The sequence below is a fragment of the Megascapheus bottae genome, chromosome 14, assembly GCF_031878675.1.
Source record: "Megascapheus bottae isolate mThoBot1 chromosome 14, mThoBot2.hap1, whole genome shotgun sequence".
Classification (NCBI taxonomy): Eukaryota; Metazoa; Chordata; class Mammalia; order Rodentia; family Geomyidae; genus Megascapheus; species Megascapheus bottae.
Genome location: NC_143522.1, coordinates 35,547,626 through 35,561,675, shown reverse-complemented (window position 1 = coordinate 35,561,675; position 14,050 = coordinate 35,547,626).

The window sequence follows — 14,050 nt, the reverse complement described above, 5'->3', positions numbered from 1 at the left end:
AGAAGGGAGCAAGTGAGTAAGATAGAGAAAGAGGGGGAGAGCAAAAGAGAGACAGAGAAACAGTGAGACAGAGAGACAAGAGACAGACAGACAACAGAGATTAGGAACAAAGGGAAAAAAAGAAAAGCAGGTTGGATAATCTAATCTTTAGTCCTGTAGGAACTATATTTGCTTATTGGTTGTTTTATTTTTGTTTTTCTTCATGGAATAGAAGAATTTTTAATAGGATTCATATTTTATATTTTGCTATTTATCTTTTGTTATCTTTAAGTAGTTGTACAATGGAGATGCCATTTAATACAGTATATCCTGGTCAGTGTCACCTCTTTTAACATTGTCATCCATCTTTCTCTTACTCATGCCTTCCCTCATTCTTTTATTGTTATAGATTTAACCAACACGTCATCATACTAAGTAAGCGTTGAAACCCTGGTCTATCTCCATAATTATTACATCTGCTAAATTTTTCACAAGAATTATTGAATTTAACTAAATGTGTAAATAATCAATCTATATATTAATAATTACTTGTTTCTGAAGAAGTAATTTCAGTTTAGATTAAGAATGACTGATTGTTGAAGGATAGTACATAGAATAAACTTACTATCTAATAATCCTCGCTGGGTCCTTTAATATACATCGAAGTAAACATAAAAATTGAAAAATGCATCTAAGTGTGGTAATGCATGCCTGTAATCCTAGTACTCAGGAGGTTGAAGCACAAATATCATAAGTCTGAGACCAGCCTGAGCTACCTAATGAAATAGGTCAGAATACAATCTATTTTATATTTATTTCAATGATTCGAGTATCCCAGTAACTATGATTATGATAGGTATTTAAAAGTTGTTTCTCAAAACAAACCGCATAATTCAGTTGTTAGACTGGCTCAGTAAAGAAAAACAATAACACCATGACGATGTAGTCAGAAGTATCTGAAGATAGTATTAAAAATCAAATAGTTACTAATTATTACAAAGGAGGAAAACCATGGAGCCTATGTTCCGTTGGGTTCTCCTAGCAGAAGATCACAGTATCTCAAAGGCTATGTACAAATGGCCATGCAGGATGAGACTTTTCTCTTTTCTCTCCCTTTTGATTTACCTCATGTTGTTATTGTATCTGACTTTGTTACCAGGTATATTGTATATATGTTTATTTGAAAGAGGGAATGGAAGGGGGAAAACAAGATCTTGGGAGTGGGTGGGGGGAGAGAAAATGAAAGACAAACATGGGAAAGGGATGTCAGTACTCAAAAAGTAATGTACCCACTGCCAAACAAATGTAAGTGAAACCCCTCTCTACATTACCCTGACAATAAAATACAATTTTAAAGAATCAAATAAAGAGATGAACCCATATGCCATAGTGAATATAGGAGGAAGACGTATTGTGTAACACAAAATGTGCACCCATGATCTCATTAAGCTACTCTGGAGAGACCATTAACCAAACTATCTTTTTATCTTTAGCGTCATCTCAGAATCCTTCATAGATTTTTCAGGCTTCTTATATGAATCACACCAAGATAACTTATTTTTCAAGTAATTGATGTATTAAACTGATAAAAGAATGGAGTGAGATAAGATTTAAGTATATATATGTATACATATACATAGAGAGAGATACTTATACAATATCTAGATTTATACATGTATATATGATATATACATGTTAAGCATATAACTTAAATATATATATACTTATATGTGTATATGTGTGTGTATATATATATAGTTTTGAAGTCTTACAGCAGCTTGGTTAATTGCAGAATTTCTTATGCATGCTAAATCAATTACTCGGGGCAGGGTGGGATTTTAAAACTACTGATTCTAAACTAATCACCCTGAGGTTGGGTTGGTGCTTGGCATTGATTCTTGACATTGACATTCTTCTGGTTCTGATAGGAAGCCATGGAATTCTCATCAGACTTCTGTGGACTAGAAAGTTCACCTGTAGGCCCACAATGCACACTGTGCATGGGCATCTGTCTCCTGAGTTTGCTCTTTTGGTGTAGGCCTTGCTCCTTGGCCCTGAGAACTTGCTAAGCTCTTGTCTTTCATTTTACCTGTCCTACGTGGAAAGTTTGACTTGACTTTATGAGAACTGAATAGTTCTGAATGTTGTGTATTATTTGAAAATAAGCAGTTTCCAGCCATTCAGCAAACTATAGACATATCAAATGTGGAACAGATAAGCAAGACCAAAACCACAGTGGCCTTAGTTAATTTGGCTGAGCCCTGCAAAAGTATCCCATACACACTGGCCAGTACAACTGTGCTGCAAGAGTAACTTGAGGACTTAAAATATTGCTTCTGTTACCTGCATTATACTCATCAGAAAGACAAAATGGATTTGTCTATGATTGTCTATTTGTTTAAAGATCATTAGTTTTTAAGATGTACTAATTTTAAAACCACTAGACCACTCTGATATCTGCATTCTCCAGTCTTAATGGCATCTTCTAATTTGTTGATGTAGGTTATATTTTGTGGTGTTAGGTCTTCATTTGGCACTCGATTGCACTTTTATGTGCAGATTTATGTATCATTTTTGTGTTCTCTTGGGAAAATCAATAATATAATTGAATAAGTAAGCTCTAGGATTTCCAAAGATATTCTCTTTCCCTTTGCAAATACCTAATAACAAGCTTAAGGACATACAATTTCCAGGAGCCCATTCTTATATAATACATTGGAGATCTTCTATTATAAGCCACACCGAATTAATAGAATAGAATTGCCATAAAAGAAACACAACGTATCTAAGTATAAATTCCAAATGATTTTATTTGGATAATATCTAAAAGGATTTCTTGATCTCATAGGATAGTGGTACATATTGGAATCTTAACTTTTCTGTTATAACATATACTGACATGCCTAAGCCTTTCCCTGAGTAGACCCTAGATTGTCTTGTAGGATTTTAAGAACTCAATAGATCCCCTGTGCTTGACTTTCAATGAATGAAATTTTTATGAACATTATTGTTATTATTTTATGAACATTTCTTTCAATTTATATGTGAAAAAGAAGTTCGGATTTAGGTGGCTGATTCCACCTATGACAGTCTGATTCCTGTCATAGCTTTTGTTGATTCTGGAGCAAAAACTGGCTTCCTGTTTAACTATATGAATAAGCACAGCAAGAAGTTAACTGAGTCTCCCAGGTCTTAGTTTAAAAAGATATTTGATCACATGATTCTTTGTGCTGCTTATACTAAATTGATTGCTGAACATGCTCTACATTTATCTTCTATATTGACTTCACATTTAGAAGTCAAAAAGGAGTCTAAGTCAGATATACAATCCAACCTACTCATCATACTCAATTCCAACTTTCTGTGAAAAGCCAAATCCACAAAAGTTTCTGAAGCTATAGCTCCCAGGTTGCAAGAAAAAAAAAGATAGAAGAAAGGATTTATAGAGAGAAGCTATCCTTTTTGCATGGCTCATAATTTTTGTAACTGAAAACAATGCAATTACATAAATGTATAGAGTATACAAAGAAAATACAATAACTATGTATTGATGTCTTATTTCTTCAAAAAGAATAGGCTATAAAGAGCTGTTTTTCTAGTACCTGATCATCTGTAAATATCAAATTTTCTTTGACTGTCAACATGTCAAAATATGCTTTGTTACGAAAAGGTCTTAATACTACAAACATTCAATGTTATTCGTAATAACCATCAGTAAATTCAAATGACTATTCATAAATATAAACTCAGTAAATTCTTGGAAATAACACCATTGTTAGTCTGCTTTCAAAGTTCACTGCAGGAAACTTTATCAGATACAATTAAACAGACAAAGTTCAGGGAAACCCCAATCAATATTGTCATTCATATCTACCAGCTACAGAGAAAGAAATGGGTATCAATATATATCTGCCTACAGATAAACTAATAAGTATATAGATAAATATAGATAACTTATTGATATATAGGAACATATATATGGCAACCTTATATAAATTTTGCCTTTTTACTCTATCAAACCAACCTTAATAAATTCCAAAGAGCTGGCATCAAACACAGGATGCTTTCTAACTTCAAGGAAACTAAAATCAAGAACACATAAGTATATTTATAACATTACAAAATCATTAACTTGTGGAACCAAGAAGAAATCATCATTGAAAATAGAGCACTTTAAACAATACTCCTAAACTTGAGAAAAATTCTATTTAGAAGGAAAAATAAGCACCAACTTTGAAATTTCAGATGAAACAGACATTTTTACAAAGATAAAAGTTTTCAAGCCCTTTCACAAAGTACAAAAAGACTGGCATACTTCTATTACTCCACAAGCAAGCTCTCACCACCTCGTTCTGTCAAATATTTTGGAAAAAGTAATTTCTATCTTACAAAATTTCCTCCAGAGACAAAAAATATTATGAGGGAATATTGCTGTTTTTACTGTGTGAAGTTAACATAATCTTTATAAGAGCTATACAAAGCAAAATAGTGGAAAGGAAATTTTCGTTCTTTCTAATCCAATATGATGTATATAAAATTAAACCAAAGTTTGCCAAAGTGAAAATTTAAAACAATATAAAGATCAGCTGCCTAAGGCTCATGCTTATAATTCTAACTTCTCAAAAGGCTAAGATCTGAGAATCTTCATTCAAAGCCAGCCTGGGCAGACAAATTCTTATCTCCAATCAACCAGCAAAAAGCCAGAAGTAGAGATGTGGTGCAAGTGGTAGGAGCCAGCTGTACCACCACTCCTCCCCCCGAAAAAGCTGCGACTTGAGGTTGAAGCCTTTGTAACAGAACAAAAAAGGAGAGAGAAAGAAAATTTTGAAGGACACTAACCGAATCAAATGGACACATCACAGCAGACGTAATGGTAGAAAATAAATTTGTTACTAGCACCTCAGAAGATTAGAGAAGAAGAGCTATACTTTCATGAAAGACGTAAGGAAAGGCATGATGAAATTCACCATTCTTTAACTACATTTTTGAAGGACAGGTCATTGAAAATTTATAGTGCAAACACACCACTCTGTTGCAGGATGTTGGTAGTAAGCAAATGGTGTGGAATGCATTACGTTGCCTTCAGACAAAATGATAAACTCTCGATCTCTAATCTCTAGTGTGCTAGTATCTGTGCCTTTGGAAAATGAGTTGCTTGAAAAGAAAAATAAAGGTGACATTCATGCTATTAAAAGATCAGATCACAGGTCTTTGAGCCAATCTCTCTCTCTCTCTCTCTCTCTCTCTCTCTCTCTCTCTCTCTCTCTCTCTCTGTCTATGCCATTTTGTATCTATCTTTTTCTCTCTGGCTCTTTCTTCACCAGGTATGGACACAAGGAGAAGGAGGGGAGGTAGCCAGGAAAAAAGCCTATCACCAGCAACCAAATCTTCCACCTCCTTGCTCTTCGACTTGGTAGCCTGTAGCACGGTGTGGAGTAACTGTTATTAAACTGTGTCGTGTTTCAGGCATCCATTTCCCGGTATTTTGTGATGCCACCCTGATGTGAGTCAGACCAGGAGACTGTGAATGTGGAGGAGAAGGAGTCTGAGAACACTGTATTCTCTGCTCAGTTTTGCTGTGAACATGTAACTGTTGTAAAGATAAAGTCTATGTTTAAAAATGATCCTTCCAGCAAACTAAAAGCACAAGAGAACCTTCTTAACTTGTTAAAGGATATCTGTGAAAATAAACTCATCTACAATAAACTCATTCTTCAGGGCAAGATATAAGACCATTCCTTTGAGGTTATAGCTGACAGTATTCTACTTTTATTCCCAATAAGCATCATTGTATTGATTTACCTAGATAATCAATAAGAAAAGAGAAAGAAAAAATGACATAGGCTAGGACAGAAAAAATAGTTGTCATTACTCACAGATGATAAGACTATATCTGCTAAAACTTCTAAACACAACTATTTGAATAGATATGAGTTTGATAAGATTGTTCCTTGGTTTATTCTAAATCAATATAAAGCAATCAATAGTTTTTATATTTCAGCAGCAAATATGAGATATCCTGTAATAAAAACATCATTTAAAATAGCATAAATATAAAATACCAAAATAAAAGATGTGAATAATCTCTGTCAGGAAAGTTATAACATTTCTATATTGAAAACTATTGGAGACATTACTAAGTGGGGAGAGAGCACAGATAAAGAGAGGGAGATAGCGGGAATATGAATAAATTAGAATACTAATATAACAATGCCATATATCTCCTGATAGAGCCACCACTCAAGCAACCCACTTTAAATCACCAAGTTTTGGGGCCATTGTTGTTTTTGGAATGTGGTGATGTCGCTTTTAAAAGTAATATGAAGGGACTGGGAGTTTGGCCTAGTGGTAGAGTGCTTGCTAGCATGCACAAAGACCAGAGTTCAATTCCTAAGTAGAACATACATTTTAAAAAAGCCAGAAGTGGCACTGTGGCTCAAGTAGTAGAGTTCTAGCCTTGAGAAAACCCAAGGATAGTGCTCAGGCCTTGAGCCCAAACCGAGGACTGGCAAAAAAAATGTAATATGAAGATAATATATCTTATGAATCACCAATTCCAATTCTAGGAAAATCCTAGAATACATAATCCATATAACCTAAAATACCTGTTCAAAGAAGAACATTTGTGTCCACAATAGCAAAACCTGGCATAGTCACTCTCTACTGTTGTTATAACAAATTACAAGCCTCATTGTCATAAGGCAACATAAATTTTATTAAAAATAACACAAACTTTTCATAAACCTCTTGATAAAAATCTGAAAAAAACACTAGGGCCAGTGAGTCATGCCTGTAATCCCAGCTAACTCTAGAGGCTGAGATGTGGAGAATGGATGTTTGAACCTACCTTGGGCAGAAAATTCTATCAGACTCCATCTTCAATTAATCAACAAAATGTTGGTCTGGAGGTATAATAACAGAATGCCAACTATGAGCAAGAAAGTCAAGCAAGTGTTAGGCCCTAAATTCAAAGATAGCATGAGGCTAAGAACTACATTCTAAATGCTCTGAAAAGGTTTCCTTGCTTTTCTCAGCTTCTAGAGGACCCTGTAAAAGGGCAGTATGAATTCAAGATTATTTCCTCTATTAACCATCAATATCATATAGAAGGAAACAGTCAGTCTCACTGTACAAGATTGACCTGTCACTGCCAACCTAGATCTACAAGTCCACCAAGCCTCTGGAGAATTCACAGGACTCAGTTGCTATGCAAGTAAAAGGTATTCATTCATTGCTTCCTCTTCTCACACAACAGTTGAGAGGGTATTGATAAAATGTATCAACTATGTTGGTTCATACATTGAAACAATGATTTCTTTAATCATAGATAGTCAAGCTAGTCATTGAGAAGCCACCCAATGGACAGGCAACAAAGAACATGATATTCCATGAGATCCTGAACATGTGTATTCACCTTACAGAAATTGTTCTCCTGAGAATAAGCCAGGGTCTTACCGATGTAGAGAATTTAAATGACTGAAAAGGGGAAGATCGTCATTTTTGAAGACAAGTCGGTAGCTCACAGGTGGGTGTCATCACCTCTAATACCTTCTACTTCTCAATATATTTTTACATACTTGGATCTTTGTTGAAAATCCTCATGCACTGCTAGATAATTACACTTAGTTTTTCCTACTATTCCACTGCACATACCTTCCTTAGTTGCCTTTGTTGGGTTGTCCTCAGCCCTCTGATCATTTTACTCACCCCAAAGAACCTTTCTTGGCATTTTTCTTGATTTCATTTAGCTTTGTAAGATTATTCTTCCCACTGAATAACTATGAATATTTAAACTAATGATAATTGATATATGTATATATATATGAATTATATATATATTCAGGACAAAATGTATATACATATATATATATATATATATATATACCTATTCAAGAGAGAGTGAGAGAAAGACTAGTCAATTTGCTGGGGTAATACAATCAGTCCTACATTCTAAGAAAGTTCAAATACATCATACTTTCTATCAAAAAAAATGTCTTTTCTTCAACTTTTACCTACCAAGAAATGGCATACCATTTATGCACTTAAAATTTTTGATTGTTCTTTCAGTACTCTTCTTTGAACAAAATGGATCCATTAGCAACTCCTCTATATCTCAAATGTACTGTCTTTATGGGACACTTTCCATCTCCTCTTCTGGTATCATTCTAGTTCCAACCATTATCATCGCTCATTTAGAATACTGCATTCAATTACAGCAGATATCTTTCTATTTCATTCTTCATCCTCAGTTAACCCATCTCCACAATATTTTCCCTAGACTCGTATGACAATTTTCTTCTTTTTGTCAAAATTTACCACAGCTATCTCATCAGGGTATTAATAAAACTGCATGACATCTTTGAAGAACTTATACAATCAGGAGCATGCCCCCTCCTCTGCTCTAATTTCATTCCACTTTTTCCCTATATTCCTGCCACATTGTTCTTACTTCTGCCTCTTTAACAGGCAAATATTCTCATTTACAGTTCTATCATTCTGCTCTTAACTTCTGTTAGGGATGTTGTTTTGCCAGGATGTTTGCATAATGGACTGAATGAGCTCCCATTCAACCTCATCAGTGATACCTTTCCTCATGATGCCTAAATGTTCCCTTCCCAGAGGATGCCCTATTTTGTACAAATATATACATTTCAATGCCCAAAAATCTGGGCCAATGTAACCTTCTGGATGCAGGGACTCTTAAATTATTCACTGCTTAAAACAGTACCTGGCAACAAGGAAGTACTCATTACATATTTCTGGCCTGACAGATCTGGAAAAATCTGTCATTCTGAAAAGTATAACTAAAATTCATTGAAACAACGCCCACACTTCAAAACTGTGCCAGAGTTTTATTTGCACAACCAATTTCAGTTCTGAACTTTGTTCATTCCCCAGCTTATATTTCTTCTTCATCCATAAGACAGAAACAGAGTTTATTTTACTAGGGCAGTCCCAAAATAGCATTGATAATGGACCAATTAACAATTTATGGAACACCTGCTTTTTAAGTACCATCACATATAAAGATGCTTTCATGACTTGGAGGATCTATGTTTTCTCATTTACTGAATTCTTTTGTCAATTTAACATAGGTGTATGTCTTATAGTTCTCCTTCTCCCAAATATAAATTCTAGTTTCAACCATCATTCTACTCTTAATTTACCTCCATATTTTTCCAACGTTTAGGAGTTATGCTATTTGTTCTTAGGGAGTATCAACACCTGTAAACTCTAAAACAATGGCAAAGAATGCATGCATCTCAAGGAAGTCAATATTGCACACTCTCCATCCAGCTCTTGCCAACTGCTGACCAACTAGTCTTCTTTTACCCAAAGCTTCGTGAATTTGTAAATAATGCAAAATCAAGATTTTGAGGATACATTAGGATTCCCCCATTCATTCCAGCAGTATTTACAATAGCCAAGATGTAGAAGCAATGTAAATGTCCACCTACAGATAGATAGATAGATAGATAGATAGATAGATAGATAGATAGATAGATAGATAGATAGGATAAATAGGGGTACATATTTTTATTATGTACATATAATTGAGTACTGTTAAGACTTGAGGTATGTGGAATATGTGGTAATATAGATAAACTTAAGGACATAATGGAATGAAAAATAATTTTATCACATCAGGACAAATAATACTTACAGGAAGTAGCTAAAATAATCAAACTCATAAGAGCAGAGAAAGGAATATTGTTTTCCAGGGACTGGACAGAGAAGGAAATGAAGAGTTGCTAATTAATAAGCATAAAATTTGTTTTTGAAGATGAATGAGTTCTAGAGATTTGGCCAATATAGTGCCTAGACTTAACAATACTGTATTATATACTTTAAAATCTGGTAAGACTTTCCATTTCCTAACAAATGGGGCGATGTCATTCTTTCTGACAGCAGCATAGAATTCCATTTTGTACAAATACCACAGCTTGTTGATCCACTCATCAACTGAGGGACATCTATGTTGGTTCTATATCTTTGCTATGGTGAATAGTGCTGCAATGTAGAAAAAATCATATTAAGTGAAGTAAGCCAGACTCAAAGGAACTTAGGCTCAATGGTTTCCCTCATTCGTCATAATCAGTAGAAACCTTGGGCTCTACTAGCAGAGATCTGCAATAGAGCAAAATCTTGATACATAAGGCCATACAGTATGAAGCTAATTGAAAGGAGCTCCAGGATATTGAAACAAAATCCACATAATGAATGATTGTTGTCCTTAATGTACTATGTTGTCTCTCCTTTGCTGTCCCTTGGTTATCTCATATTGTTATAGTATCTCACTTTGTTATCTGATATATTGAATTTATTTGTATTTGGTTATTTGAAATTTGATAGGGAAGGGGGGAAAACCAAGACAGGTGGGGGGTGTGGGGAGGGAGGGAAATGGGTACCAAGACATGTGAAAGGGTATCAATGTACGTGAATTAATGCACCTTCTATCTGGCAAATATCATGTAACCCTTTTACTAATTACAATAAAAAAATGCAAAAAAATAAAATAAAATAAAATCTGGTAAGAGAGACTGGGTGACTCATATTTGCAATCCTAGTTACTCAGGGGGCTGACACCTGAGGATTGGAGTTCAAGGACAGTTCAGGAAGAAAAATCCAAGAGATTCAAACTCCTCTAGCCGATCAAAACTCTGGGCTGGTGGTGTTGCTCAAGTAGTAGAATGTCAACTGTGATTAGAAAAAGTCAAACAAAGGTATAAGGCCCTGAGTTCAAGCCCCAGAACCAGAATGAGTAAAAAAGAAAAATTACTTTCAAGATGACAACTCATGTTGTGTTCTTCTGAAAATGAGCCAGTTTTTAAGTTGAGCCTACATATCAGCAATGTGAGAAGGCTTTGTTGTACTCTTTTCCTTTTCGTTTAAGGGCACTGTCTACTTTGGCAGGATGTATGGTCAATTTACATTTTTTCACTTACGTAAGAAGTTATGTATAGAAACTTGGCTTCAAAATCTCTACTTCATTTCAGTGAAGTATTAGCTTTTCTTTGGAAGATGATATCTGAACAATTGCTATTTTACTGTTATATCTGTAGATGAAGCTCAGGCTTAATGACTTGCCCAGATTTTTTGTTCTTCACTATTGTTTGAGCTTCCATACTTGAGCTATCACTGTTTAGCCAACTAACCCCATCACTGAAAATTTCATGGTACTAAACCCACTCCCAGACATTTTTTCTAATATTGAACTGAGATTAGCTAGGCTAACACTCAGTAACCCCACAGAACACAAGAGGATAAAGAAGATGAATAAGAGAACTAATAGGAGAACCGAAAAACAAGACCCAATAGACACAGAGAAGTAGGGATAGAGAAAGAAGTGAAGGACTCTGATTAGTAGTACACCAAACCAAGGCAAGGTTTGCACATTCTTATTCCTAGATAAGTGACCTAGATAATAGCAAAACCAAATTATTTTTAGATAACTCAATTGTCTAAAAGGAATGCTAATCAAGTCATATTGTTAGGGCACATACTATTTATATCTAATTACATTGCCAGAGTGTATTATATGCTGTGAAATGTCAAAGAAACCTGGGTAAGTATTTTAGCTGGTTAAAATACCCAATCTATCCTCTGCTGTGCTCTATCCTGTGGCTTCACAGATTGTATCTGTGAAGTGATTCAAACAGTATGACTATGCCTAAGAGAAAGCATTATTTTAATACAAATCTCAGGAAGAATACTAAAACATAAATGAAGTTATTTAAAAGAATGTATTTAATAAAAAGCAAATGCAAAAAAATTAATTGCAAAGAAATATTGTGGGACAAAAAAGGGGAGGAATGATTTCAGCTTTAGTTCAAGTTAGCAAGAAGTAAGACTTAGCCATTCTAAGTACTAGATTTCTACAAAACCAAATGTTTCTATTTCCATTTCTTCCACATAAATGCATATGATAAAGAAAGCATTCTGATAGTCCATTTTAATGTTATATTCCAATCATAGGAATCTTTTTTCACTTTAGCAACCAAACTTTTCCAACTGGGGAAAAAATACTTCAAAAAACTTAAAAACAAATGTAGCTGTGAAGGAGGAGGGCAAAGCTGGTGTGGTGGTTCATACCTATCATCCTAGCTACTCAGAAGGCTGAGATCTGATGTTCTTGGTTAAAGGCAACCCTGGCACTAAAGCTTGTGAGACTCTTATCTCCAATAAACACTAGAAAATGGATAAGTAGGGCTGTGGCTCAAGGGGTAGGGCAGTAGCCTTGAGCTAAAGAACTCAGGAACAGCACCTAGGCCCAGAATTCAAGCCCCAAAACCAATCAAAAAAAAAAAAAAAGAAAGGAAAGCAAAATGACTTGGTAAGGTCACTCACTTCTGTCACAGCAATGGTCCTGTTCCAAATGTGTTGGCTATTTTATTAAATGATAAATAAAATCATGGAAGTCTTGGGCCTTTCCCTAACAAAGAAGAAAAATGGGAAAAGAGAAAGTAAGGTTTTTGGAGGCCACCAACCAGAGAAGCAAGAAGAGGGCTTGTTTACTTTCTTTACTTAAAGAGCCACCCTGATTTGGTGAAGAAACCTTATGGTCCTGAAAAAAAAAATGGTCCTCTTGATACTTCGTGAATTATCTGCTACTGAAAAGTTTGGCACACTCCATGAGGAATGAGGAAGAAAGATGTAAGATCATAGGGACACAGAAATATAAGGTATAGCCTAGGTCCCACCTGTGCTGGTTGAAGAGTAAGTAACTAAGAGAAGCCCTGCCTGCTGTGGTTATGGAATGCAGTATCGTGCTGTGCTTGTGAGCCAGGATGACCTATTCCACCGAGAATCTCAGGAAGCCCAGGCTCCAGGTACTGCATTACTACACTTCTTCACTTTGGAAGCTGCTCAGCTCAGCAATAGGTCCCTATGCCTAGGACTTATGCAATAGGTCAGAGATACTAGAATAAGAGATACAAGGAATAAGAGTTAGGAGGTATATAGCAAACTTAAAGGGTATGACTCTGAAATGTTCCAGGATCTCTGGGATAGAGTTAGGTTGTTTTTGTTTTTGCTTTTAAGGAACTCTCGATCTTGTACCAAAGACACAACACTTAGCTCCGATCAGGTGTATCCTATTAAAATATTCTTTCCTAACTTCAGGGGGCATGAAAATTTCACAATTAAAGAATACTTCTTATATATTTTATGTAAATCAGGGGTAATCAAATGTCCCATATTAGGCCTACATAATTAAAGAATAAAATAACTGGATCTTAGTGGAGGCTAAATTAGGAACTGCCAGAATAGAAGGAGTACACAGACATCAAAATCCACAAAACACCACTTTTTGGATTTCAAGATTCCCTCATTACCTTTTCTGACATTCCTTCAATATATCATTTCTCCCACTTTAGACCTGTGTGTTCATAGATTATACTACTAAAGCTTTGTGAATGTTCTTTCATTAACTGATTGCTTATTAAAATTATGTATTTATTTTTACCTTGTATAGTAACTATCTCACTTAACATTTTAAGTACATTTTACATCAATATATCCCTTGCTTAGCACAGATTTTCTCTTTTATCAGTCCAAAACATTCTAGGCAATAGCGAGAAGAAGAAAAAATAGAAATGAATAGATCTAAGAAATTCACTTGAATAAAATTCTGAAAATATTATTATAAACATCAGACAATTTATGTACTTCGCTAATGTCATGTGTATCATGAGGGGAACCACCCTCTCTGAAATGAGTACATACAAGATGAAGTAATTTCACACTGATTCAACAAATTCATTAGTACTCAAGAAGCTTAGTCTAATTTTGTATAAGCGTAAATTGACTTCTTTTTAGTACAATAAAATACTTAGAATCAGCAACTACATTAATTATGTTGTTTAATTAACAATGATAAAGCAAAAAATAATGGAAATAATTTTATTCTCTTATCATATCCAGCTACATGAGAGCAAATCTCATATGAAATAAGTAGAAAAAGAAATGCTTATACTCCAATGTAAAATTTTAAGATTATAAAAAATATTTCTTTGTATGAAGAATATTAAATCTTTTCCTCCCCATCACTGAATCCAGCAAAGCAAGTTGG